Source organism: Acipenser ruthenus, chromosome 55 (genome assembly GCF_902713425.1).
Source record: "Acipenser ruthenus chromosome 55, fAciRut3.2 maternal haplotype, whole genome shotgun sequence".
Lineage (NCBI taxonomy): Eukaryota > Metazoa > Chordata > Actinopteri > Acipenseriformes > Acipenseridae > Acipenser > Acipenser ruthenus.
The window spans coordinates 7,148,485-7,172,551 of NC_081243.1; the positions used below are offsets into that span (position 1 = coordinate 7,148,485).

Genomic DNA, 24,067 nt, shown 5'->3' on the forward strand with positions numbered 1-24,067 from the left:
TTGTATCGAGGGTGCTGTGTGTGAAGTGCAGGTTTATTTTGTATGATTGTTGTATCGAGGGTGCTGTGTGTGAAGTGCAGGTTTATTTTGTATGATTGTTGTATCGAGGGCGCTGTGTGTGAAGTGCAGGTTTATTTTGTATGATTGTTGTATCGAGGGCGCTGTGTGTGAAGTGCAGGTTTATTTTGTATGATTGTTGTATCGAGGGTGCTGTGTGTGAAGTGCAGGTTTATTTTGTATGATTGTTGTATCGAGGGTGCTGTGTGTGAAGTGCAGGTTTATTTTGTGATTGTTGTATTGAGGGTGCTGTGTGTGAAGTGCAGGTTTATTTTGTATGATTGTTGTGTCGAGGGTGCTGTGTGTGAAGTGCAGGTTTATTTTGTATGATTGTTGTATCGAGGGTGCTGTGTGTGAAGTGCAGGTTTATTTTGTGATTGTTGTATCGAGGGTGCTGTGTGTGAAGTGCAGGTTTATTTTGTGATTGTTGTATCGAGGGTGCTGTGTGTGAAGTGCAGGTTTATTTTTTATGATTGTTGTATCGAGGGCGCTGTGTGTGAAGTGCAGGTTTATTTTGTATGATTGTTGTATCGAGGGTGCTGTGTGTGAAGTGCAGGTTTATTTTGTGATTGTTGTATCGAGAGTGCTGTGTGTGAAGTGCAGGTTTATTTTGTGATTGTTGTGTCGAGGGTGCTGTGTGTGAAGTGCAGGTTTATTTTGTATGATTGTTGTAATGAGGGTGCTGTGTGTGAAGTGCAGGTTTATTTTGTGATTGTTGTATCGAGGGTGCTGTGTGTGAAGTGCAGGTTTATTTTGTGATTGTTGTATCGAGGGTGCTGTGTGTGAAGTGCAGGTTTATTTTGTATGATTGTTGTATCGAGGGCGCTGTGTGTGAAGTGCAGGTTTATTTTGTGATTGTTGTGTTGAGGGTGCTGTGTGTGAAGTGCAGGTTTATTTTGTATGATTGTTGTATCGAGGGTGCTGTGTGTGAAGTGCAGGTTTATTTTGTGATTGTTGTATCGAGGGTGCTGTGTGTGAAGTGCAGGTTTATTTTGTATGATTGTTGTATCGAGGGCGCTGTGTGTGAAGTGCAGGTTTATTTTGTGATTGTTGTGTTGAGGGTGCTGTGTGTGAAGTGCAGGTTTATTTTGTATGATTGTTGTATCGAGGGCGCTGTGTGTGAAGTGCAGGTTTATTTTGTATGATTGTTGTATCGAGGGTGCTGTGTGTGAAGTGCAGGTTTATTTTGTATGATTGTTGTATCGAGGGTGCTGTGTGTGAAGTGCAGGTTTATTTTGTATGATTGTTGTATCGAGGGTGCTGTGTGTGAAGTGCAGGTTTATTTTGTGATTGTTGTATCGAGGGTGCTGTGTGTGAAGTGCAGGTTTATTTTGTGATTGTTGTATCGAGGGTGCTGTGTGTGAAGTGCAGGTTTATTTTGTATGATTGTTGTATCGAGGGTGCTGTGTGTGAAGTGCAGGTTTATTTTGTATGATTGTTGTATCGAGGGTGCTGTGTGTGAAGTGCAGGTTTATTTTGTATGATTGTTGTATCGAGGGTGCTGTGTGTGAAGTGCAGGTTTATTTTGTGATTGTTGTATCGAGGGTGCTGTGTGTGAAGTGCAGGTTTATTTTGTGATTGTTGTATCGAGGGTGCTGTGTGTGAAGTGCAGGTTTATTTTGTGATTGTTGTATCGAGGGCGCTGTGTGTGAAGTGCAGGTTTATTTTGTATGATTGTTGTATCGAGGGCGCTGTGTGTGAAGTGCAGGTTTATTTTGTGATTGTTGTATCGAGGGCGCTGTGTGTGAAGTGCAGGTTTATTTTGTGATTGTTGTATCGAGGGCGCTGTGTGTGAAGTGCAGGTTTATTTTGTATGATTGTTGTATCGAGGGCGCTGTGTGTGAAGTGCAGGTTTATTTTGTGATTGTTGTGTTGAGGGTGCTGTTTGTGAAGTGCAGGTTTATTTTGTATGATTGTTGTATCGAGGGTGCTGTGTGTGAAGTGCAGGTTTATTTTGTGATTGTTGTATCGAGGGTGCTGTGTGTGAAGTGCAGGTTTATTTTGTATGATTGTTGTATCGAGGGCGCTGTGTGTGAAGTGCAGGTTTATTTTGTATGATTGTTGTATCGAGGGTGCTGTGTGTGAAGTGCAGGTTTATTTTGTGATTGTTGTATCGAGGGTGCTGTGTGTGAAGTGCAGGTTTATTTTGTGATTGTTGTATCGAGGGTGCTGTGTGTGAAGTGCAGGTTTATTTTGTATGATTGTTGTATCGAGGGTGCTGTGTGTGAAGTGCAGGTTTATTTTGTGATTGTTGTATCGAGGGTGCTGTGTGTGAAGTGCAGGTTTATTTTGTGATTGTTGTATCGAGGGTGCTGTGTGTGAAGTGCAGGTTTATTTTGTATGATTGTTGTATCGAGGGTGCTGTGTGTGAAGTGCAGGTTTATTTTGTATTATTGTTGTATCGAGGGCGCTGTGTGTGAAGTGCAGGTTTATTTTGTATGATTGTTGTATCGAGGGCGCTGTGTGTGAAGTGCAGGTTTATTTTGTATGATTGTTGTATCGAGGGTGCTGTGTGTGAAGTGCAGGTTTATTTTGTATGATTGTTGTATCGAGGGTGCTGTGTGTGAAGTGCAGGTTTATTTTGTGATTGTTGTATTGAGGGTGCTGTGTGTGAAGTGCAGGTTTATTTTGTATGATTGTTGTGTCGAGGGTGCTGTGTGTGAAGTGCAGGTTTATTTTGTATGATTGTTGTATCGAGGGTGCTGTGTGTGAAGTGCAGGTTTATTTTGTGATTGTTGTATCGAGGGTGCTGTGTGTGAAGTGCAGGTTTATTTTGTGATTGTTGTATCGAGGGTGCTGTGTGTGAAGTGCAGGTTTATTTTTTATGATTGTTGTATCGAGGGTGCTGTGTGTGAAGTGCAGGTTTATTTTGTATGATTGTTGTATCGAGGGTGCTGTGTGTGAAGTGCAGGTTTATTTTGTGATTGTTGTATCGAGGGTGCTGTGTGTGAAGTGCAGGTTTATTTTGTGATTGTTGTATCGAGGGTGCTGTGTGTGAAGTGCAGGTTTATTTTGTATGATTGTTGTGTCGAGGGTGCTGTGTGTGAAGTGCAGGTTTATTTTGTGATTGTTGTATCGAGGGTGCTGTGTGTGAAGTGCAGGTTTATTTTGTGATTGTTGTATCGAGGGCGCTGTGTGTGAAGTGCAGGTTTATTTTGTGATTGTTGTATCGAGGGTGCTGTGTGTGAAGTGCAGGTTTATTTTGTATGATTGTTGTATCGAGGGTGCTGTGTGAGAAGTGCAGGTTTATTTTGTATGATTGTTGTATTGAGGGTGCTGTGTGTGAAGTGCAGGTTTATTTTGTATGATTGTTGTATCGAGGGCGCTGTGTGTGAAGTTCAGGTTTATTTTGTGATTGTTGTATCGAGGGTGCTGTGTGTGAAGTGCAGGTTTATTTTGTGATTGTTGTATCGAGGGTGCTGTGTGTGAAGTGCAGGTTTATTTTGTATGATTGTTGTGTCGAGGGTGCTGTGTGTGAAGTGCAGGTTTATTTTGTATGATTGTTGTATTGAGGGTGCTGTGTGTGAAGTGCAGGTTTATTTTGTGATTGTTGTATCGAGGGTGCTGTGTGTGAAGTGCAGGTTTATTTTGTATGATTGTTGTAATGAGGGTGCTGTGTGTGAAGTGCAGGTTTATTTTGTATGATTGTTGTATCGAGGGTGCTGTGTGTGAAGTGCAGGTTTATTTTGTGATTGTTGTATCAAGGGCGCTGTGTGTGAAGTGCAGGTTTATTTTGTATGATTGTTGTATCGAGGGCGCTGTGTGTGAAGTGCAGGTTTATTTTGTATGATTGTTGTATCGAGGGCGCTGTGTGTGAAGTTCAGGTTTATTTTGTGATTGTTGTATCGAGGGTGCTGTGTGTGAAGTGCAGGTTTATTTTGTATGATTGTTGTGTCCAGGGTGCTGTGTGTGAAGTGCAGGTTTATTTTGTATGATTGTTGTATCGAGGGTGCTGTGTGTGAAGTGCAGGTTTATTTTGTGATTGTTGTATCGAGGGCGCTGTGTGTGAAGTGCAGGTTTATTTTGTGATTGTTGTATTGAGGGTGCTGTGTGTGAAGTGCAGGTTTATTTTGTATGATTGTTGTATAGAGGGCGCTGTGTGTGAAGTGCAGGTTTATTTTGTATGATTGTTGTATCGAGGGTGCTGTGTGTGAAGTGCAGGTTTATTTTGTATGATTGTTGTATCGAGGGTGCTGTGTGTGAAGTGCAGGTTTATTTTGTGATTGTTGTATCGAGGGTGCTGTGTGTGAAGTGCAGGTTTATTTTGTGATTGTTGTATCGAGGGCGCTGTGTGTGAAGTGCAGGTTTATTTTGTATGATTGTTGTATCGAGGGTGCTGTGTGTGAAGTGCAGGTTTATTTTGTGATTGTTGTATCGAGGGCGCTGTGTGTGAAGTGCAGGTTTATTTTGTGATTGTTGTATCGAGGGCGCTGTGTGTGAAGTGCAGGTTTATTTTGTGATTGTTGTATCGAGGGTGCTGTGTGTGAAGTGCAGGTTTATTTTGTGATTGTTGTATCGAGGGCTCTGTGTGTGAAGTGCAGGTTTATTTTGTGATTGTTGTATCGAGGGAGCTGTGTGTGACGTGCAGGTTTATTTTGTATAATTGTTGTATCGAGGGTGCTGTGTGTGAAGTGCAGGTTTATTTTGTGATTGTTGTATCGAGGGCGCTGTGTGTGAAGTGCAGGTTTATTTTGTGATTGTTGTATCGAGGGCGCTGTGTGTGAAGTGCAGGTTTATTTTGTGATTGTTGTATCGAGGGCGCTGTGTGTGAAGTGCAGGTTTATTTTGTGATTGTTGTATCGAGGGCGCTGTGTGTGAAGTGCAGGTTTATTTTGTGATTGTTGTATCGAGGGTGCTGTGTGTGAAGTGCAGGTTTATTTTGTGATTGTTGTATCGAGGGTGCTGTGTGTGAAGTGCAAGTTTATTTTTTATGATTGTTGTATCGAGGGTGCTATGTGTGAAGTGCAGGTTTATTTTGTATGATTGTTGTATCGAGGGTGCTGTGTGAGAAGTGCAAGTTTATTTTGTATGATTGTTGTATCGAGGGCGCTGTGTGTGAAGTGCAGGTTTATTTTGTGATTGCTGTATCGAGGGTGCTGTGTGTGAAGTGCAGGTTTATTTTGTGATTGTTGTGTCGAGGGTGCTGTGTGTGAAGTGCAGGTTTATTTTGTGATTGTTGTATCGAGGGTGCTGTGTGTGAAGTGCAAGTTTATTTTGTATGATTGTTGTATCGAGGGCGCTGTGTGTGAAGTGCAGGTTTATTTTGTATGATTGTTGTAATGAGGGTGCTGTGTGTGAAGTGCAGGTTTATTTTGTATGATTGTTGTAATGAGGGCGCTGTGTGTGAAGTGCAGGTTTATTTTGTGATTGTTGTATCGAGGGTGCTGTGTGTGAAGTGCAAGTTTATTTTGTATGATTGTTGTAATGAGGGTGCTGTGTGTGAAGTGCAGATTTATTTTGTATGATTGTTGTATCGAGGGTGCTGTGTGAGAAGTGCAGGTTTATTTTGTATGATTGTTGTATCGAGGGTGCTGTGTGTGAAGTGCAGGTTTATTTTGTGATTGTTGTGTCGAGGGTGCTGTGTGTGAAGTGCAGGTTTATTTTGTGATTGTTGTATCGAGGGTGCTGTGTGTGAAGTGCAGGTTTATTTTGTATGATTGTTGTATCGAGGGCGCTGTGTGTGAAGTGCAGGTTTATTTTGTGATTGTTGTATCGAGGGTGCTGTGTGTGAAGTGCAGGTTTATTTTGTGATTGTTGTATCGAGGGTGCTGTGTGTGAAGTGCAGGTTTATTTTGTATGATTGTTGTATCGAGGGCGCTGTGTGTGAAGTGCAGGTTTATTTTGTGATTGTTGTATCGAGGGCGCTGTGTGTGAAGTGCAGGTTTATTTTGTGATTGTTGTATCGAGGGCGCTGTGTGTGAAGTGCAGGTTTATTTTGTATGATTGTTGTATCGAGGGCGCTGTGTGTGAAGTGCAGGTTTATTTTGTATGATTGTTGTATCGAGGGTGCTGTGTGTGAAGTGCAGGTTTATTTTGTATGATTGTTGTATCGAGGGCGCTGTGTGTGAAGTGCAGGTTTATTTTGTATGATTGTTGTATCGAGGGCGCTGTGTGTGAAGTGCAGGTTTATTTTGTGATTGTTGTATCGAGGGTGCTGTGTGTGAAGTGCAGGTTTATTTTTTATGATTGTTGTATCAAGGGCGCTGTGTGTGAAGTGCAAGTTTATTTTGTATGATTGTTGTATCGAGGGCGCTGTGTGTGAAGTGCAGGTTTATTTTGTGATTGTTGTATCGAGGGCGCTGTGTGTGAAGTGCAGGTTTATTTTGTATGATTGTTGTATCGAGGGCGCTGTGTGAGAAGTGCAGGTTTATTTTGTGATTGTTGTATCGAGGGCGCTGTGTGTGAAGTGCAGGTTTATTTTGTGATTGTTGTGTTGAGGGTGCTGTGTGTGAAGTGCAGGTTTAATTTGTATGATTGTTGTATTGAGGGCGCTGTGTGTGAAGTGCAGGTTTATTTTGTGATTGTTGTGTCGAGGGTGGTGTGTGTGAAGTGCAGGTTTATTTTGTATGATTGTTGTGTCGAGGGTGCTGTGTGTGAAGTGCAGGTTTATTTTGTGATTGTTGTATCGAGGGCGCTGTGTGTGAAGTGCAGGTTTATTTTGTATGATTGTTGAATTGAGGGCGCTGTGTGTGAAGTGCAGGTTTATTTTGTGATTGTTGTATCGAGGGTGCTGTGTGTGAAGTGCAGGTTTATTTTGTATGATTGTTGTATCGAGGGTGCTGTGTGTGAAGTGCAGGTTTATTTTGTATGATTGTTGTATTGAGGGCGCTGTGTGTGAAGTGCAGGTTTATTTTGTGATTGTTGAATTGAGGGCGCTGTGTGTGAAGTGCAGGTTTATTTTGTGATTGTTGTGTCGAGGGTGCTGTGTGTGAAGTGCAGGTTTATTTTGTGATTGTTGTGTCGAGGGTGCTGTGTGTGAAGTGCAGGTTTATTTTGTATGATTGTTGTAATGAGGGTGCTGTGTGTGAAGTGCAGGTTTATTTTGTGATTGTTGTATCGAGGGTGCTGTGTGTGAAGTGCAGGTTTATTTTGTGATTGTTGTATCGAGGGTGCTGTGTGTGAAGTGCAGGTTTATTTTGTATGATTGTTGTATCGAGGGCGCTGTGTGTGAAGTGCAGGTTTATTTTGTGATTGTTGTGTTGAGGGTGCTGTGTGTGAAGTGCAGGTTTATTTTGTATGATTGTTGTATCGAGGGTGCTGTGTGTGAAGTGCAGGTTTATTTTGTGATTGTTGTATCGAGGGTGCTGTGTGTGAAGTGCAGGTTTATTTTGTATGATTGTTGTATCGAGGGCGCTGTGTGTGAAGTGCAGGTTTATTTTGTGATTGTTGTGTTGAGGGTGCTGTGTGTGAAGTGCAGGTTTATTTTGTATGATTGTTGTATCGAGGGCGCTGTGTGTGAAGTGCAGGTTTATTTTGTATGATTGTTGTATCGAGGGTGCTGTGTGTGAAGTGCAGGTTTATTTTGTATGATTGTTGTATCGAGGGTGCTGTGTGTGAAGTGCAGGTTTATTTTGTATGATTGTTGTATCGAGGGTGCTGTGTGTGAAGTGCAGGTTTATTTTGTGATTGTTGTATCGAGGGTGCTGTGTGTGAAGTGCAGGTTTATTTTGTGATTGTTGTATCGAGGGTGCTGTGTGTGAAGTGCAGGTTTATTTTGTATGATTGTTGTATCGAGGGCGCTGTGTGTGAAGTGCAGGTTTATTTTGTGATTGTTGTGTTGAGGGTGCTGTGTGTGAAGTGCAGGTTTATTTTGTATGATTGTTGTATCGAGGGTGCTGTGTGTGAAGTGCAGGTTTATTTTGTGATTGTTGTATCGAGGGTGCTGTGTGTGAAGTGCAGGTTTATTTTGTATGATTGTTGTATCGAGGGCGCTGTGTGTGAAGTGCAGGTTTATTTTGTGATTGTTGTGTTGAGGGTGCTGTGTGTGAAGTGCAGGTTTATTTTGTATGATTGTTGTATCGAGGGCGCTGTGTGTGAAGTGCAGGTTTATTTTGTATGATTGTTGTATCGAGGGTGCTGTGTGTGAAGTGCAGGTTTATTTTGTATGATTGTTGTATCGAGGGTGCTGTGTGTGAAGTGCAGGTTTATTTTGTATGATTGTTGTATCGAGGGTGCTGTGTGTGAAGTGCAGGTTTATTTTGTGATTGTTGTATCGAGGGTGCTGTGTGTGAAGTGCAGGTTTATTTTGTGATTGTTGTATCGAGGGTGCTGTGTGTGAAGTGCAGGTTTATTTTGTATGATTGTTGTATCGAGGGTGCTGTGTGTGAAGTGCAGGTTTATTTTGTATGATTGTTGTATCGAGGGCGCTGTGTGTGAAGTGCAGGTTTATTTTGTATGATTGTTGTATCGAGGGCGCTGTGTGTGAAGTGCAGGTTTATTTTGTATGATTGTTGTATCGAGGGTGCTGTGTGTGAAGTGCAGGTTTATTTTGTATGATTGTTGTATCGAGGGTGCTGTGTGTGAAGTGCAGGTTTATTTTGTGATTGTTGTATTGAGGGTGCTGTGTGTGAAGTGCAGGTTTATTTTGTATGATTGTTGTGTCGAGGGTGCTGTGTGTGAAGTGCAGGTTTATTTTGTATGATTGTTGTATCGAGGGTGCTGTGTGTGAAGTGCAGGTTTATTTTGTGATTGTTGTATCGAGGGTGCTGTGTGTGAAGTGCAGGTTTATTTTGTGATTGTTGTATCGAGGGTGCTGTGTGTGAAGTGCAGGTTTATTTTTTATGATTGTTGTATCGAGGGCGCTGTGTGTGAAGTGCAGGTTTATTTTGTATGATTGTTGTATCGAGGGCGCTGTGTGTGAAGTGCAGGTTTATTTTGTGATTGTTGTATCGAGGGTGCTGTGTGTGAAGTGCAGGTTTATTTTGTGATTGTTGTGTCGAGGGTGCTGTGTGTGAAGTGCAGGTTTATTTTGTATGATTGTTGTAATGAGGGTGCTGTGTGTGAAGTGCAGGTTTATTTTGTGATTGTTGTATCGAGGGTGCTGTGTGTGATGTGCAGGTTTATTTTGTGATTGTTGTATCGAGGGTGCTGTGTGTGAAGTGCAGGTTTATTTTGTATGATTGTTGTATCGAGGGCGCTGTGTGTGAAGTGCAGGTTTATTTTGTGATTGTTGTGTTGAGGGTGCTGTGTGTGAAGTGCAGGTTTATTTTGTATGATTGTTGTATCGAGGGTGCTGTGTGTGAAGTGCAGGTTTATTTTGTGATTGTTGTATCGAGGGTGCTGTGTGTGAAGTGCAGGTTTATTTTGTATGATTGTTGTATCGAGGGCGCTGTGTGTGAAGTGCAGGTTTATTTTGTGATTGTTGTGTTGAGGGTGCTGTGTGTGAAGTGCAGGTTTATTTTGTATGATTGTTGTATCGAGGGCGCTGTGTGTGAAGTGCAGGTTTATTTTGTATGATTGTTGTATCGAGGGTGCTGTGTGTGAAGTGCAGGTTTATTTTGTATGATTGTTGTATCGAGGGTGCTGTGTGTGAAGTGCAGGTTTATTTTGTATGATTGTTGTATCGAGGGTGCTGTGTGTGAAGTGCAGGTTTATTTTGTGATTGTTGTATCGAGGGTGCTGTGTGTGAAGTGCAGGTTTATTTTGTGATTGTTGTATCGAGGGTGCTGTGTGTGAAGTGCAGGTTTATTTTGTATGATTGTTGTATCGAGGGTGCTGTGTGTGAAGTGCAGGTTTATTTTGTATGATTGTTGTATCGAGGGCGCTGTGTGTGAAGTGCAGGTTTATTTTGTATGATTGTTGTATCGAGGGCGCTGTGTGTGAAGTGCAGGTTTATTTTGTATGATTGTTGTATCGAGGGTGCTGTGTGTGAAGTGCAGGTTTATTTTGTATGATTGTTGTATCGAGGGTGCTGTGTGTGAAGTGCAGGTTTATTTTGTGATTGTTGTATTGAGGGTGCTGTGTGTGAAGTGCAGGTTTATTTTGTATGATTGTTGTGTCGAGGGTGCTGTGTGTGAAGTGCAGGTTTATTTTGTATGATTGTTGTATCGAGGGTGCTGTGTGTGAAGTGCAGGTTTATTTTGTGATAGTTGTATCGAGGGTGCTGTGTGTGAAGTGCAGGTTTATTTTGTGATTGTTGTATCGAGGGTGCTGTGTGTGAAGTGCAGGTTTATTTTTTATGATTGTTGTATCGAGGGCGCTGTGTGTGAAGTGCAGGTTTATTTTGTATGATTGTTGTATCGAGGGTGCTGTGTGTGAAGTGCAGGTTTATTTTGTGATTGTTGTATCGAGGGTGCTGTGTGTGAAGTGCAGGTTTATTTTGTGATTGTTGTATCGAGGGTGCTGTGTGTGAAGTGCAGGTTTATTTTGTATGATTGTTGTGTCGAGGGTGCTGTGTGTGAAGTGCAGGTTTATTTTGTGATTGTTGTATCGAGGGTGCTGTGTGTGAAGTGCAGGTTTATTTTGTGATTGTTGTATCGAGGGCGCTGTGTGTGAAGTGCAGGTTTATTTTGTGATTGTTGTATCGAGGGTGCTGTGTGTGAAGTGCAGGTTTATTTTGTATGATTGTTGTATCGAGGGTGCTGTGTGAGAAGTGCAGGTTTATTTTGTATGATTGTTGTATTGAGGGTGCTGTGTGTGAAGTGCAGGTTTATTTTGTATGATTGTTGTATCGAGGGCGCTGTGTGTGAAGTTCAGGTTTATTTTGTGATTGTTGTATCGAGGGTGCTGTGTGTGAAGTGCAGGTTTATTTTGTGATTGTTGTATCGAGGGTGCTGTGTGTGAAGTGCAGGTTTATTTTGTATGATTGTTGTGTCGAGGGTGCTGTGTGTGAAGTGCAGGTTTATTTTGTATGATTGTTGTATTGAGGGTGCTGTGTGTGAAGTGCAGGTTTATTTTGTGATTGTTGTATCGAGGGTGCTGTGTGTGAAGTGCAGGTTTATTTTGTATGATTGTTGTAATGAGGGTGCTGTGTGTGAAGTGCAGGTTTATTTTGTATGATTGTTGTATCGAGGGTGCTGTGTGTGAAGTGCAGGTTTATTTTGTGATTGTTGTATCAAGGGCGCTGTGTGTGAAGTGCAGGTTTATTTTGTATGATTGTTGTATCGAGGGCGCTGTGTGTGAAGTGCAGGTTTATTTTGTATGATTGTTGTATCGAGGGCGCTGTGTGTGAAGTTCAGGTTTATTTTGTGATTGTTGTATCGAGGGTGCTGTGTGTGAAGTGCAGGTTTATTTTGTATGATTGTTGTGTCCAGGGTGCTGTGTGTGAAGTGCAGGTTTATTTTGTATGATTGTTGTATCGAGGGTGCTGTGTGTGAAGTGCAGGTTTATTTTGTGATTGTTGTATCGAGGGCGCTGTGTGTGAAGTGCAGGTTTATTTTGTGATTGTTGTATTGAGGGTGCTGTGTGTGAAGTGCAGGTTTATTTTGTATGATTGTTGTATAGAGGGCGCTGTGTGTGAAGTGCAGGTTTATTTTGTATGATTGTTGTATCGAGGGTGCTGTGTGTGAAGTGCAGGTTTATTTTGTATGATTGTTGTATCGAGGGTGCTGTGTGTGAAGTGCAGGTTTATTTTGTGATTGTTGTATCGAGGGTGCTGTGTGTGAAGTGCAGGTTTATTTTGTGATTGTTGTATCGAGGGCGCTGTGTGTGAAGTGCAGGTTTATTTTGTATGATTGTTGTATCGAGGGTGCTGTGTGTGAAGTGCAGGTTTATTTTGTGATTGTTGTATCGAGGGCGCTGTGTGTGAAGTGCAGGTTTATTTTGTGATTGTTGTATCGAGGGCGCTGTGTGTGAAGTGCAGGTTTATTTTGTGATTGTTGTATCGAGGGTGCTGTGTGTGAAGTGCAGGTTTATTTTGTGATTGTTGTATCGAGGGCGCTGTGTGTGAAGTGCAGGTTTATTTTGTGATTGTTGTATCGAGGGAGCTGTGTGTGAAGTGCAGGTTTATTTTGTATGATTGTTGTATCGAGGGTGCTGTGTGTGAAGTGCAGGTTTATTTTGTGATTGTTGTATCGAGGGCGCTGTGTGTGAAGTGCAGGTTTATTTTGTGATTGTTGTATCGAGGGCGCTGTGTGTGAAGTGCAGGTTTATTTTGTGATTGTTGTATCGAGTGTGCTGTGTGTGAAGTGCAGGTTTATTTTGTGATTGTTGTATCGAGGGTGCTGTGTGTGAAGTGCAGGTTTATTTTGTGATTGTTGTATCGAGGGTGCTGTGTGTGAAGTGCAGGTTTATTTTGTGATTGTTGTATCGAGGGTGCTGTGTGTGAAGTGCAAGTTTATTTTTTATGATTGTTGTATCGAGGGTGCTATGTGTGAAGTGCAGGTTTATTTTGTATGATTGTTGTATCGAGGGTGCTGTGTGAGAAGTGCAAGTTTATTTTGTATGATTGTTGTATCGAGGGCGCTGTGTGTGAAGTGCAGGTTTATTTTGTGATTGCTGTATCGAGGGTGCTGTGTGTGAAGTGCAGGTTTATTTTGTGATTGTTGTGTCGAGGGTGCTGTGTGTGAAGTGCAGGTTTATTTTGTGATTGTTGTATCGAGGGTGCTGTGTGTGAAGTGCAAGTTTATTTTGTATGATTGTTGTATCGAGGGCGCTGTGTGTGAAGTGCAGGTTTATTTTGTATGATTGTTGTAATGAGGGTGCTGTGTGTGAAGTGCAGGTTTATTTTGTATGATTGTTGTAATGAGGGCGCTGTGTGTGAATTGCAAGTTTATTTTGTATGATTGTTGTAATGAGGGTGCTGTGTGTGAAGTGCAGATTTATTTTGTATGATTGTTGTATCGAGGGTGCTGTGTGAGAAGTGCAGGTTTATTTTGTATGATTGTTGTATCGAGGGTGCTGTGTGTGAAGTGCAGGTTTATTTTGTGATTGTTGTGTCGAGGGTGCTGTGTGTGAAGTGCAGGTTTATTTTGTGATTGTTGTATCGAGGGTGCTCTGTGTGAAGTGCAGGTTTATTTTGTATGATTGTTGTATCGAGGGCGCTGTGTGTGAAGTGCAGGTTTATTTTGTGATTGTTGTATCGAGGGTGCTGTGTGTGAAGTGCAGGTTTATTTTGTGATTGTTGTATCGAGGGTGCTGTGTGTGAAGTGCAGGTTTATTTTGTATGATTGTTGTATCGAGGGTGCTGTGTGTGAAGTGCAGGTTTATTTTGTGATTGTTGTATCGAGGGTGCTGTGTGTGAAGTGCAGGTTTATTTTGTATGATTGTTGTATAGAGGGCGCTCTATACAATGTTCTTCAGAAGGCTATGAAGTTACAGTACCGTGTTTGTCTAGATTCACAAGGCTGTGAAGATACAGTGCTGTGTTCGTCTAGATTCACAAGGCTATGAAGATACAGTTCCGTGTTCGTCTAGATTCACAAGGCTATGAAGATACAGTACCGTGTTCGTCTAGATTCACAAGGCTATGAAGATACAGTACCGTGTTCGTCTAGATTCACAAGGCTATGAAGATACAGTACCGTGTTCGTCTTGATTCACAAGGCTATGAAGATACAGTGCTGTGTTCGTCTAGATTCAGAAGGCTATGAAGATACAGTACCGTGTTCGTCTAGATTCACAAGGCTGTGAAGATACAGTGCTGTGTTCGTCTAGATTCACAAGGCTATGAAGATACAGTGCCGTGTTCGTCTAGATTCACAAGGCTATGAAGATACAGTACCATGTTCGTCTAGATTCACAAGGCTGTGAAGATACAGTGCTGTGTTCGTCTAGATTCACAAGGCTATGAAGATACAGTACCGTGTTCGTCTAGGTCTTCTTGGGCCTAAATTTAAAATCGGAGAGCTTTGAAATTTTTGCATACCCAACAAATCCATAGCAATGGCACTCCAGTCCTTATCCATGTATAATGCACAATGACTGGGTGGGATATCTGCTCTGCATTGTACCTGTTCAGTGGATTTCTCCAATGGTGACTGTCCACACAGGTATCACACTGAATGCTGTACCAGTCTTGGCACTACTGATGATCTATTAAGGTTAAGAACATGGTTTAAAATCCCCCTGCCACCATTGTAGAGCCAGTGGAGTTTGATGCTCTATTTGGACCTATTTGCACCCTGTATCAGTATTGCTAATTCTGTAGAAACCAACTTGCTCAACACATGACCTGTACTGGAAACCTGTTGCCATGGAGACATTCAAATCTCTCTGCAGTAACAACAGGAGTGTGCTGCAGCCCTGCTAATCAAATCAGATGTTTTAACTACTGCAATGTGAGCAGCTCAGTTAAAGAAATGAAAAAACAAAACCAGAGCAAAGTATATTTGCGGCTTGGTTATACAAACACAGCCTGATCGCTGCACTTCATATATTTATACGAACACAGCATGATCACTGCACTTCATATACTTATACGAACACAGCATGATCACTGCACTGCATATATTTTCTTTACTTTGAAACTTTGCAACTCCATCCAGCACCGCGCTCCCCCATGCTGGTCTGCAGGTGTGAGAGTCACTCGGTGTTCTCTGTGCTGGACACAGTGTTCTTTCAGGTGTGAGAGTCACTCGGGGCTCTCTGTGGTGGACACAGTGTTCTTTCAGGTGTGAGAGTCACTCGGGGCTCTCTGTCCTGGACACAGTGTTCTTTCAGGTGTGAGAGTCACTCTGGGCTCTCTGTGCTGGACACAGTGTTCTTTCAGGTGTGAGAGTCACTCAGGGCTCTCTGTGCTGGACACAGTGTTCTTTCAGGTGTGAGAGTCACTCTGGGCTCTCTGTCCTGGACACAGTGTTCTTTCAGGTGTGAGAGTCACTCTGGGCTCTCTGTGCTGGACACAGTGTTCTTTCAGGTATGAGAGTCACTCAGGGCTCTCTGTGCTGGACACAGTGTTCTTTCAGGTATGAGAGTCACTCAGGGCTCTCTGTGCTGGACACAGTGTTCTTTCAGGTGTGAGAGTCACTCGGGGCTCTCTGTCCTGGACACAGTGTTCTTTCAGGTGTGAGAGTCACTCTGGGCTCTCTGTGCTGGACACAGTGTTCTTTCAGGTGTGAGAGTCACTCAGGGCTCTCTGTGCTGGACACAGTGTTCTTTCTTTCTTTTTTCTTTCTTTCTTTCTTACTTTCTTTCTAACTTATTGAAGTCATCCTTTTAGTCTTTTAAAAAGCAAAACATAAGAATTTATTGGTAAATAAGGACAGTGCTGCCAGAACTAAAATAATCAATATGAAGCTAGAGAGCTGTATTATTATTATTATTATTATTATTATTATTATTATTATTATTATTATTATTATTATTGAGATGTATTGCTTTTTAATATTTTTGTGTTCATTGTTACTGTAGCGTTCGAGCCAATGAATAAACTTACTGACAGAATAAAACAAAAATAAAGGCAGCCAGGCTTGCGAAGTGAACTCAACAATGGAGAAACTCATTTTATTCTTTTTCGCGGGGTCACACAACACACAGCTTCCACATCTCCTTACCACATGATACATAACCTTATTACTCCACTAGATGGCAGCATAAGACCACAAATATCTAGGGGAATCCTTATTTATCAGTACAGTTTTAGATGGCTACATAATTCCTCTGCTCTCTTAAGAAACATCATCGTTTCTAATATTCATCTTAATCAAAAAGAACACTAACAAATAAACATGAACTGAAGCATTTCCAATGTAAACGTGAATTCAGTTTCCTTTCCACAGTATTTTTTATTAGTTATAAATCAAAGCTTGTCAGCTATTATTATTATTATTATTTATTTCTTAGCAGATGCCCTTATCCAGGGCGACTTACAATTGTTACAAGATATGACATTATTTGTACATACAATTACCCAATTATACAGTTGGGTTTTTACTGGAGCAATCTAGGTAAAGTACCTTGCTCAAGGGTACAGCAGCAGTGTCCCCCACCTGAGATTGAACCCATGACCCTCCGGTCAAGAGTCCAGAGCCCTAACCACTACACCACACAGCTAATCCAACAAAATCTGAAAAATGGAAAGAAAACATTAAACCGTGACATATGGCAATGCAAAGCATAAATGTATTCAAAGATTATGTAACAGTTTACACAAAGAAAACACTTCAGCCCTGCCGAGGCAGTGACACACACACACACACACACACACACACACACACACACACACACACACACACACACACACACACACACACAGTGAGAGTCTGGAGCAGCTACACAAGGTAACCTGAACTCAATAAACACAGACACTGCTACACGCACACACACACACACACACACACACACACACACACACACACACACACACACACACACACACTAATGTCAGGGTTTATGTAGTTACATTTTACCACTAATATTTTTTTTATTTTGTTTTGAGGGATGTTTTTGCTTTTATTGACCATTTTTTAAAAAAAAATGTGTTGAAGGGGTGAATAGTATTATTAAGTATTCAAAGATGTATTAGAAATAATCAATTATAAAACTAAAGTAAGGTTTCAGCTCAACCACTGTGTCGTTTCCTTGTGTTGAGGGTTGAAGAGGTAACGGATTTGCCATAATAACTAAATAAATGAATATATACATATATTTATATATATAGTTTTTTTCAGTTACTTTTGACCTTTCTGTATATACAGCTAAATAATTATTCCATAGAATAAAACTCTCACAAAACAGTGAGTTGTTTTTTCAAATCACTCCTCTCACACAGCACACAAGCAGCAGTGCGACACCAACTGAACACCCAGAAAACCACCTCGGAATCGGGTCCGTGCAGAACTCTAACCTGAGAAGCCATTCATGTATCTCAATCACAACGTGTTAATAGTAAAATTGAATTATTTTTTTCTCTGTTAAACAACTAACTTGGCCAAGCCTTGCTGTTTGATTTACAAGCAGAACGTACATACGAGATTGCGATGTGTTAATAAGCCTCTAAACTTAAAGCTACTGTATAATGAACAATAAAGTATTTAATGCTGGGCACTTTATTACAACCATTCTGCACCACTGTATTTACATTAATAAAGGAGTTGCTTCTGCTTTTAAATGAAAGTGAGACAATTTAAAAGGGGGGGGGGTCTTTACCCGTGTCTGTAAAACTCCCTAAATACCTTTAAGTTCTAACCTCGATACTTGTAATAAAAACTATGGGATTTATTTGATCTCGGCATTTGTGGGTCTAAATGTTTAAATCATTAAATTTGATTTCTTGCTTTACTTTGGGATGTGTAAGTATTTAAATAGTGCAATAGCTGAGAAGTTGTTGCTCCTACCTGGCTTTCAATTGCTGGCCGTGCTGCAGTTCAGACTCTCTCTAATGATCTTTCAGTTGGTGCCTGTGCTGCAGTTCAGTCTCTCTCCAGTGATCTTTCAATTGCTGCCAGTGCTGCAGTTCAGACTCTCTCCAATGATCTTTCAATTGCTGCCTGTGCTGCAGTTCAGACTTTCTCCAGTGATCTTTCAATTGCTGCCTGTGCTGCAGTTCAGACTCTCTCCAATGATCTTCAATTGCTGGCCATGCTGCAGTTCAGACTCTCTCCAATAATCTTTCAGTTGGTGTCTGTGCAGCAGTTCAGTCTCTCTCCAGTGATCTTTCAATTGCTGCCTGTGCTGCAGTTCAGACTCTCTCCAATGATCTTCAATTGCTGCCTGTGCTGCAGTTCAGACTCTCTCCAATGATCTTCAATTGCTGCCTGTGCTGCAGTTCAGACTCTCTCCAATGATCTTTCAGTTGGTGCCTGTGCTGCAGTTCAGTCTCTCTCCAGTGATCTTTCAATTGCTGCCTGTGCTGCAGTTCAGACTCTCTCCAATGATCTTTCAATTGCTGCCTGTGCTGCAGTTCAAACTCTCTCCAATGATCTTCAATTGCTGCCTGTGCTGCAGTTCAGACTCTCTCCAATGATCTTTCAATTGCTGCCTGTGCTGCAGTTCAGACTCTCTCCAATGATCTTTCAATTGCTGCCTGTGCTGCAGTTCAGTCTCTCTCCAGTGATCTTTCAATTGCTGCCTGTGCTGCAATTCAGACTCTCTCAAATGATCTTCAATTGCTGCCTGTGCTGCAGTTCAGACTCTCTCCAATGATCTTTCAATTGCTGCCTGTGCTGCAGTTCAGACTCTCTCCAGTGATCTTTCAATTGCTGCCTGTGCTGCAGTTCAGACTCTCTCCAATGATCTTTCAGTTGGTGCCTGTGCCGCAGTTCAGACTCTCTCCAATGATCTTTCAATTGCTGCCTGTGCTGCAGTTCAGACTCTCTCCAATGATCTTTCAATTGCTGCCTGTGCTGCAGTTCAGACTCTCTCCAATGATCAGAAGGACAGGTAGAGTGCATGCATCCATCCATCCATCTGTCCATCCATCCACACACACACACAGGTAGAGTGCATGCATGCATCCATCCATCCATCCATCCATCCATCCATCCATCCATCCATCCATCCACACACACAGGTAGAGTGCATGCATGCATGCATCCATCCATCCACAGTGTTCCTGGTCTCTGTACCTTTCCCGTCAGACAGGTAGTTGTACCACAGAAGGGCGGTGCCCTGGCTGGGCTTCAAACGCAGGTTACCCTTGTCACAGTCCTTTCGGGTATCCAGCAGATCCACATCATTCTGAATCAGAGACTGGAACATAAAGCAGCACACGCTTCAGCAGCACAGCCTCCATTATTATTATTATTATTATTATTATTATTATTATTATTATTATTATTATTATTATTATTATTATTATTATTATTATTATTATTTGTTTATTTAGCAGACGCCTTTATCCAAGACGACTTACAGAGACTAGGGTGTGTGAACTATGCATTAGCTGCAGAGTCATTTACAATTACGCATCACCCGAAAGACGGAGCACAAGGAGGTTAAGTGGCTTGCTCAGGGTCACACAATGAGTCAGTAGTTGAGGTGGGATTTGAACCGGAGACCTCCTGGTTACAAGCCCCTTTCTTTAAACACTGGACCACACAATCTCCTCCACCATCACAGCATGCAGTACACAAGGGCAGGCTAGCTGCAGAATACATCAAACACACACAGAGCTTCGCACTGTCCTCATACAATCTTTGTATACATTATGAATAAAAAGGCAGGCAGACTCCCCAGCGACAGCGTGTGGAAGCAACTTCGTGGGAGAAGTACTGTTGTGGACAAGTACAACGCAGTTAGAAGCAGTTTGAAAGCAGGTTGACAGCTGCAGAAGCTAAACTAAACTAAAAAAAAAAAAAAAGGTCTTCAAGCCAGTAATCTGTGACAACTGCATGATGTGGGAAATCCGAGAAAACCCAACAGAGCTCAACCAAGTGTGTGTAAAGTGCCGTACGATCCAGTACTTGCTTCAGCGATTCAGCCTGCTAGAAAAGGAGATGGAGGAAATGAGACAGCAACAGGAGCTTGAGGAGCTGGCACACCCACAATTCATGGAAGTCTGCACCCCTAGCAGACTGAAAGCCACCAGGGAGATGGAAGAGAGTCGAAACAGCTGGGTTCAGATAGGCAGAAGCAGGGAAAAAAAGAAACTTCGTAAAACACAACCACCAGAAATCCAGACAGCCAACACATTTGAGCCACTTCAACATTTAGATGACCAAAACCAACATCAAGAGAATGAAAGAAACAACACCCAGGACCCTATAAACAGTGCTGACCAGGCAGCAAAAAGAAGGGAGGTCATGATTGTTGGGGACTCCATACTGAGAAACACAGCAAGTTCAGTTCGCAGTTTGGACCCCCTTACTACAACAGTGTGCTGCCTTCCAGGAGCCTCAGTCAAGCACATCACTGATAATGTGGACAGGCTCCTAGAACGAACAGGAGATGACCCGGTAGTAGTCGTCCACATTGGTACAAACAACATTGGAAGAGACAGGCCGAGATCCCTGCAAAACAAATTCAGAGAGCTAGGAAGGAAATTAAAAGACAAGACCAAAACTGTGGTATTTTCTGGGATACTGCCAGCGCCTTGCAAAGGACCATATGGACAGCTGGAAATACAAAATCAAAATGCATGGCTGAAATCGTGGTGCACACAGGAAGGCTTCACCTTTCTTGAACATTGGAGCACTTTCTACAACAAGGACTATCTATACAGGTGGGACGGACTGCACTTAAACAGAAAAGGAACCAATCTACTCGGAGAAAGGATCCTTCAGGTGGTACAGAAGCATTTAAACTAGAAAGGAAGGGGGGAGAAAACAAAAAAACAGAAGGGAGACTACATCAAAACAAGGGCAACAACTCAGGTAAGACCACTATTAAATGTATTTATCTTAATGCTAGAAGTCTCAGAAACAAAATGTTAGAACTTGAAGCTACTGCACTAACAAATAACTACGATGTGATAGGTGTTACAGAAACTTGGTTGTCTGAGAGTGATGGAGACGAATATAATATTAGTGGGTACACACTGTATAGGAAAGACAGGCAGGACAGAAGAGGCGGAGGGGTAGCGCTATACATAAGAAATAGCCTTGAAGCCCAGGTGTTAAATCAGGACAAAGAAAACAATGCAGAATCAATATGGGTCAGAATAATGGACACAAATTCAAAGGGCATAATAATAGGAGCATGCTATAGACCGCCAAATTCAGACGCTGAGCAAAATAATCTGTTGTACAATGACATTCAAAATGCGTGTAGAAAAGGAGAAGCCATACTAATGGGGGATTTCAACTTCCCCTGTATAAAATGGGAAAACCCAATGGGGGGCACGACGGACGAAATTGAAATGGTGGAAATGACAAATGACTGCTTCCTAACGCAATTTGTCAAGGCACTGACTAGAGGGGAGGCATGCCTTGATTTAGTCTTTTCAAATAATGAAGACAGAATAACTAAAACAGGAGGTCAGAGAGCCATTGGCAAACTCAGACCACAACATGGTCTCATTTGAAATATTTTTCAAAACCCCAAAAGTAATGACTAAAGCTAAGGTTTACAATTTTAGAAAAGCAAACTACGAAGGTATGAAACAGAGACTAACAGAAGTAGATTGGAGTAAAATAGAGAAAACATCCACAGAAAAAGGGTGGCTGTTTTTTTAAAAATGTAGTACTAGAGGCACAAAACAATTACATCCCAAAAGTAGACAAATCTAAATCTAAATAAAAATGGCCAAAATGGTTTAATAGTTCAATTAAAAAAAATATTCAGCGAAAAAAGGCACTTTACAGAGCGTTTAAATGGGACCAAAAACAAAGCACACAGAAAGAGTACTTGGAACTGCAAACACAAGTCAAAAAGGAAGTTAGAAAGGCCAAGAGAGAGATAGAAATCAATATTGCTAAGGGGGCTAAATCCAATATTATAACAGCAAGAGAACATTCAAAGAGGAGGTTAAATGTCTAAGAGACACAAATGGCAAAATCATAGATGAAGAAAAAAAAATAGCAAATATATTAAATGATTACTTTTCACAGGTTTTTACAAAGGAGGACATGGACAACATGCCCCACATGTCGACCTGTTCCTATCCAATTTTAAATAACTTTAGCATAACAGAGGCAGAAGTGTTAAAGGGACTAGGAGCTCTTAAAATAAACAAATCCCCTGGGCCAGATGGTATTGAGCTTCTTGAACTCCTGTACACTCAGCATCCCTGGGGGCATTTCAAACACACAGAGCACTCATCACTCCCAACAAAGAGCACTCACCCCTCCCCACAACAGAGAGCACTCCCAACAACAGACAGCACTCACCAATCACTCACTCCCAACAACAGAGAGCACTCACCACTCACTCACTCCCAACAACAGAGAGCACTCACCACTTCCCACAACAGAGAGCACTCACGACTCCCCACAACACAGAGCACTCACCACTCCCCACAACAGAGAGCACTCACCACTCCCCACAACACAGAGCACTCACCACCCCCAGCTCTCTCTCACACAATCATGCTCCCTGCCCCTCTCCCCTAGCTCCCTCTCTCACTCAGTGCAGGACCTTCAGGGGGATTCAAGGAATCAGAATGTGCACAAGTCCACTGCCAGAAGTGAATCCTTCTAACTGCTGAAGACCAGAGACTGCCGCTTCCCTCACCGTTCCCATCAGGATCAGCCTTCAGCCCTGCATAGATCTCCCTCACATTCTCTGGAGTGAGTCAGATCCCGTCCCGGACACGCAAATGGGTCAGAACCTGCATCAGGGAAGAACAAGACAGCAAACTGTGATATCAAACTGGAACCAGGCTGAAATATAGCAGACTGTGTGTAGCACAACTCTGCTCTGGTATATATATATATATATTCTGTGTGTAGCACAATGCTCTGCTCCCTGGTATAAATAGATTCTGTGTGTAGCACAATGCTCTGCTCCCTGGTATATATATTCTGTGTGTAGCACAATGATGTGCTCCCAGTACCTCCTGCAGCTGCAGCTGCCCGTCCCGGTTGTGGTCCAGCAGATTGAAGATCTCCTCTTGGCTGATCTCCAGCTGCACTGCCAGCTCGTCTCCTCCCTCTGGGATCATCACCTGGCTCTCCTGCAGCCCCTTCAGCTTGGCCAGGTGAATAAGGAGGTGACATTCTTCATCAGACAGGAAGCCAGAGATCTCTAGGGGAGAGGTTCAGGGTTAGCACTAACAATGTGCCCCCGCTACACCCTCACATGCACATCACTGCACTGCACAAATGAGCACTAACAAGGTGCCCCCACTACACCCTCACATGCTACTAACAATGAGAACAGGATTACTTCAGAGCAGTTTCAAACTGTACAGCTCTCTCATATGGGACCAGAGCTGTGCTTGCGAGAGTCTGCGCTGTGCTTGTGAGCGCCTGCGCTGTTCTTGTGAGCGTCTGCGCTGTGCTGCTCCCTCACCGAAGAGCAGGGGTTTCAGGCTGAGTGTCTTCAGCTCATGGAGTTTGTTTGGCACCAGCTCAACTGAAATCACAAGCCTTCTGTAAGTGTTAGGTTTGAAATGTGTAATACTAGAATTATTAACTAACTGTTGCTTAATAAAATGGAATTTGCTTTTGTGTTGAATTGTTCTGACTGTGGATTCGTTAATCAATATATCTGCCCCTTCTTTCTAAAATAGAGGTGAGCCGAAGCGAGGCAGAGAGAACACCAGGCGGGCAGCAGAGTTCTGGATGAGCTGGAGCGGACGGGTGGCGGACGCAGGGAGGCCAGCCAGGAGGTACCGTGTTCGTCTAGCTTCTCTTTGTATCTGTATGACTGTATGTAAACATTCTCATCAGAGCATCTCGGATCGGGACACATACCTTGATGCCCTCCAGGCAAGGGAGATACATGTCTTCTTGCCCAGGATCCGGGCTCACGGGCAGCGGCAGCAGGTGCGCCCCGCTGTTACCGAAGGACGGGTTAACTGAATCCTGGTTGTCCACAGCAGAGCTGTCCCCGGGGCCGTTGTTGCAATGTACGTAGAGCAGCAACGCGATGACATTGATAATGTAAACATGCACAAACACCATGACCACGACAAAGTATGAGTGAGAGCACACGTTGCTTTTCTGAAGCGAGACCCGGTCCCGGGGCATGGAGAGCTCGGGCTCAAATCCCCAGGGCAGTGGTCGATCATCGCGGCAGCGCGGTCGCAGATGTTGTTGTAGCTAGACGGCCGTGGACCTGTGACTTGTCATATAAAAATCAAACAGCCCTGCCACCAGGTGGTTTCTTGTTTAGCCGCATCACATGGTTATTTAAATAACACAAAACACAATAGCATTGTTACTTAACAACTGGGTGCTTATTGTCCTGCAATATTCCACAAATACAACAACCTAATAACACACTAACAAAACAAACATGCAATTGGGCTAGGTCCGCGGCCGGGTGCCCCAGGGTTTCTCAGTGTCTATCCCACTTAAAGCTCTCTCTCTCGGCCGAGGGCTCGGGATGCTGCGCAACATTCTCCAAAGCGGCGATGATCGGAAGGTTTTTGTGTATTACTATTTTACCCTCAGTAAAAGTATATCCATATGCGGTGTCAAATACCCTTGTATCATCGTTGTGCCAGCGAGCATTCTTATGAATGGAATTGTTTATTCTGTGATTAAACACATGCCATACAGCTCACACCAGATCACATGTGGTCACCAAT

General features: G+C 42.7%; 1 pseudogene; it reads right to left on the bottom strand.

The window, feature by feature from the left end:
* LOC117962838 (transmembrane prolyl 4-hydroxylase-like) overlaps positions 1–23,504 on the bottom strand; it is a 42,916-nt pseudogene extending 19,412 nt beyond the window's left edge.
* Positions 23,505–24,067: the final 563 nt, after the last annotated feature.